The 5,551-nt window shown below is 34.0% G+C and overlaps 1 pseudogene; it reads right to left on the minus strand.

The window, feature by feature from the left end:
• Positions 1-4,470: 4,470 nt before the first annotated feature.
• Positions 4,471-5,301, minus strand: LOC149557627 (F-box only protein 6-like; annotated as a pseudogene).
• Positions 5,302-5,551: the final 250 nt, after the last annotated feature.

Raw genomic sequence — 5,551 nt, forward strand, 5'->3', positions numbered from 1 at the left:
AATGTGGCTCATCGATTCTGTCGACCGCGCGCATCGTCATGCTTACCCGGTGCTCTGCTTACAGTAAGTCGCACACACCAAACTCAGGCTGTTTAATAAATTTAGAATACCATATACAATCTGTTACATCTCAGAAAAAATATGGGCTTAGGTTTTCATACTATTTTTTAATATATTTCAGGTCATAAGGGCGGATTAGCGATTGGAGTGGCAGTCAACATCGGTGGCACTAAGCGATAGGTGTTAATCAGGGCCGAAACATGGTGGTTATCTTCAGCACTCTGTGTACGTCTCTATTGCTCCATGGTAGTGGCTTGGGAAGCACTCAATCGGGAAAATTATGCACTTGCATCCCATCCAAATGGTGTTGGGGTTCTTCTTCCCTGGCGATGGAACCACTAGGACCATTGTTACCAAGGTATAATTTTGAAGTTCATGCATAACTAAAAAAGACCGAGGAAGTACATCTGCAACCCCAAAAATAATATAGCAGAATTAGACATTCCTGCAGAGAATTTCCAAAGATCAGATGATAATCGAGGTATGATTTATGGATTGATCGATTTTCCTCTTTGCTACACTGTTCTGAGTACTTTTTCAGAGTAAACTATAGTGTCCTGCATTTTGTGAAAACCCTAACATGGTAACAAAATGACAACTTCATTATGATTATAAAGACACTTGCATTTCCTTTGAAACCCTATCTTGGCCAGGGCAAACGTTATATTAGTTTAGAAAAATTTTCCCTAATTTGTGTTTATACTTTCCAAAAACACCCTATCTTGGCCAGGGCAAACGTTATATTAGTTTAGAAATTTTTTCCCTAATTTGTGTTTATACTATCCAAAAACACCGACCAGATTGACATAAATGTATTGTATAATATTAAGCTTCTAGATTTGATTGTGTGAATATTTTTTATCATCAACGTTTCGGATCACACTACGTGATCCATCATCAAGATAAACATGCAAATGATTTTTCTCCTCTCTTCATTTGCATGTTTATCCTGATGATGGATCATGTAGTGTGATCCGAAACATTGATGATAAAAAATAATCACACAATCAAATCTAGAAGCTTAATATTATACTTATGGATTGTGGAAATCTGATAGCTCTAATAAATGTATTGATTATTAACTAAAAAAAAATCTAGTTCATCATCATGATATTGAGCTATTCTTAAGTTCCTTTTCCTCCAGCATAGCATTCGTACTGACTCAAATATATTATTAGAGAGACCGATGTTTTTTTATAACTACTTACTAGACTTGAAAATGGTATGATTGATCTATCTATGTCAGCGATTTCTGATGGTTTGACTTTGTCTTCTCATAATTGTGTATTTCCTTAAATACATTGAAGGTTGAGATTATTGATTCTGATTTCATTGATTTTTGTGTGAAGCTTTTTAAAATCTCCATCTGGATTCTCTGTCTAATTGGGCTATAAGAAGGTTTTTTTTTTTTTTTTTTTTATGGTAATTAGTGTGGTATCTATTAAGGATTTTTTTCACCGTTGATTTGATCAAGTCCTCCATTATTTTTTGATTATTTAATTTGGACTTTAATTTTTTTTTGTCCTGCTTCGTTTAGCTTTTAGTTTCTTATCATTAATGTTGACTCTATGCACTATTTTTTTTAGAACTGAATTCCTGTTCTTCTTCACCTCATGAGGACTATTTAACTTCATCTCAAAAGAATCCCCCTCACATTGTGTTTAAATTGATTTCCTCATGTAGTTCTAAGGAGGAAGAATGCTGAAATTTGGCTTAACAATAACACCTGCCCATTTCTTGCTTGAATGTTTGTGAAGGGCAAGTCTTAGAGTTGTAAAAGACTGTTCCCAGATGACACGAAGGTAAAAGCTCCTCACTCCTGGCCACAAAAGCTTTATGTGAGAGTGCATAAAAGAAGTTTTACCCATGTTATTAGTGATCTCTAGATTCACCATTAAGATTACTTTGCCATCTCTTATATTTTTTCCATTCAGTTTGATTTTTATTTTATTTACAATCCTTCTTTCTTTGTTGTTTTTCATCTCACTTCTCTTCCTTTTTTATTTTTTCCCTCTAAAATAATGGAGTGCAAAATTGTGGAGGAGGATGTCCACATGTTTCTATAAGGCAATGTTGAAACTATTGAGGAGAGGTTTACATGTTCCCACAATGCAATATTAGGGACTCTGACCAATTGCTTTGTGGAATGAGAGCTAGAACTGATAGGTATTAGTCTTGTTTTTTCCCCTCTTTTTCTTATTCTTTTTCTTATCGTCAATTTTTTTGGTAGTTGGGATAGAGCTGCCCCAAATTTAAGTTCTTTTCAACATGCTGAATGTGGAAGTACGAGTCCATGTTTGGAGGAGGGCTCTGCCCACCATCTGAGAGATTGTGTTCAACATAGTTGAGGTATTGATTTTCTACGTAATGGTGTATTCTAAGAATTGGGTAACTATTACCCCCTTTGACAACCCCTTGGATCTGCATTTCAGGAACCCATTTGGATGCAAAATGCAGATATTGCTTTGGATTCTGCATTTGCCAGGTATGTCAGCAGGGCTCTACTTTTACCCTTTCTAATTTTCAAAAGAAGAAATTACCAATAAAGCATACATCGCACAAGACAAAATTGAGAGAAGCCTTTCAATTAAAAATTTTAAAGCGACAATTTTAAAGCAATACAACCACATTTTTGGGATGTTTATATTACATGAATAAAGCTCTACTATCATCATTAGCTTCACTTTCTTCTCTCTTTAATATGAATAACTGATGCTATAGTTTGGATCTTCAGGAACCTCATGGCTCTAGATTTCTATCAAGTAAAAGAACTCACAGCTACTTGTTTGATACAATCTGAAAAGAACTTGGTTCTATTGAATAGAGTGAAAAGTGTGAAGAATCTACAAAAGATCCATAAGGCAAGGTATGGTTGTGGTGCTCATTTACTTTTTACTATATTGCATATTTGTTTTGTCTTCTAGCTTTTCTAAACCTGATGGTTATAAACATGTGAAATTATTTGTATTCAATCCTATTTCCTAGATACAAGTCTATCTGATCTTGAATTTTTGTAAAATTATTATTTTCTTTAATCTAAGGTTATGTTTGATTAGAATTTATCCAAGTGGATCTCTATATAGATGTCATTCATTACATTCAAGAATATTATAATCTACCACCTAATTTCTTTTTGTCAATGTCATTATATTCTGCTACCTCTACATTTTTTAATATTATACTCATGTTTGGATAATATCAATTTATTCTTGATTGGTTTTCATCTTTAAAGGATGATAGAGTGCTTGAGGGAATGCATGTCTTAAAAAGGTACCTAATCAACCTTCTATAGAAATTCCTTGTGTCTTCTTCTAGATTTGTCATATCTATTCTCTAACTGCCCCATATATATCCTACAATAACATACAAAAATCATTGTTAGACAACTCTCAGCCATATTAAGTATTGGACGTCTTGAATGTCAAGACTGTTAGTATGGAAGATGGTTTTAAATTTCTATAGAATATATCCTAAATTAAAGAAAATGTATACCTCATATTGTGAAAGGCCATTTGCAAAGATAAAAATGATTGATCCTCTAGTATTAAAATCTCTTAAATAATAGCATCTTATGCATTGGAAAGTGGGTCATGAGCTCGCAGGAAGCTATAGCCAAACAAAGTTGTTGTGCAGCCTATTGTTTCAATGGCTATGCTTTCCCTTAAATAGTATATAATAAAATCAAACAAGATACAAAAATGACAAAAATAAGCATAAATAAGAAACAAGGGAAACAATGGTTGGGTTTTAATTGGTAAGTAAAATCTTAAATTGACCCTTGCTTGTGCACAAAATGTATGAATGGAGCTTCTGAGCATTCTAACTATAGCATTCCTTAATGTATGTAGGATTTTTTTTCAATTTTTCAATTTTGGTTTCATTTATTTGTAACTGGGGGTAGCCTTTACTTTAGATGTCACTATTTCAAGACAACTTCATGGGCATTTGGATCCGTCTTTGATTGTTATTTATGTTACTTTGCTAGTTGGATATAATATTTTCCCCAATTTTACTTGTATGAGGACTTGAGTTGAAGCTTTTCATGTGAATATGTCTCCACAAGTAAGGTGAATGCTACTACCAGATGATGTTGAAGCATTGTGCAAGGGCTTTGAGTTTCATCTTTCATATACTTCAGCAACATGAAAAAATCAGCAGTGGCTTTTCTGATGGCATTAGAAGCATACTAAATTATTTATATGGTTTGTGCATGCATCAGGCTTAGGATGCCAATATAGGTATATTAAATAATTTATAGGCACTAGAAATATCATGTCTCTTGTGTGCGTGAGTGTATGTTAATTGTCGAATAATTATTAGTTAAGGGTAACAATGATTAATTAATTAATCAAGATGAATTTTTAAATATAATTCATCTCTGATTAAATCAATCTAATTGAAGCTTCAACCTTAATTTTCTTCAAGTATAGATGGACATCTAGTCATCCAATGCCATGTCTACCATGGATACTTTTAAACAAGAACTTGAGGTGATGTAAAATAGGAAAGGCAGATTTAGTTTTCATGGCCTATGTAACATATTTGGTATAATTATGGTAGCAAATTGCAAGGAATTTTAATTGCACATCATCTTTGGAAACTTCTAGGCCTCCCTCCATTCTATTTTGTTCTCATTTAGCTCCCACACCTAGATGATCCTTGAAATTCCATTATCTGCAACTCCACCAACAAGATAAAGTTGATTGCTGCAACTTACCAAATGACTACATACAAGTGAGTTTGACAACGGTGTGGGTGTGGTAGCTTGAAACCTTGCCCATGACCCTCTTTGCATGTCACTAAAATCTTGTATACATGAAGACCTTCTCTAGCCACCATTGTAATAGAATTCCAGTTGTATGTTGAAATGAATTGTAGGGAAGCTCTCTCCATATCTTTGTTTGGGGATTGCAATTAGAAAAGTAGGATTGGGTTTTCAAGCACAATAAGCCACCCAAGGGCCCCAGAACTTATGTTGTAAAAGGAAGAAATGAGAGGAATGTGATGTGCCACTTACTAAGAAAATTATCTACAAATTCTGTGATCTTGACATTTCAGCATTACCAACCAGGGCATGTGTGATATTTTGCTACAAAGTGAAAGAAAGCTTGGCAATGACGGAAGAACATTCCATCTCTTGCACAAAAACCTAAGATAGAGAAATGATTCTATTGATAGCTTTGGAGGGATTTTATCTATTAAATCATCACATAAATTGCTCCAAATTCTTTCTTCCATCATTGGTGATCACACAATGTGACAACACACACCACACTTGAAGCATAAGAGAACTCATTTCCTTTGAACTCTGAGTCAACTGGGAATAATTTCCTACATCCAATGAATCGTCAATATTTATTTCATGGCTTGAATTGAGTCACCTAGAAGTTGAGCTCTGACCCTATCTAAGAGAGTATTCAAACCAACCTAATTTTTCCAATATACTGACCATTTACCCGACTGCAAAAGAAATTGATCCAATCACGTCTAT

Source organism: Cupressus sempervirens, chromosome 5 (assembly GCF_028749045.1).
Source record: "Cupressus sempervirens isolate cs-2001-9-10 chromosome 5, ASM2874904v1, whole genome shotgun sequence".
NCBI lineage: Eukaryota > Viridiplantae > Streptophyta > Pinopsida > Cupressales > Cupressaceae > Cupressus > Cupressus sempervirens.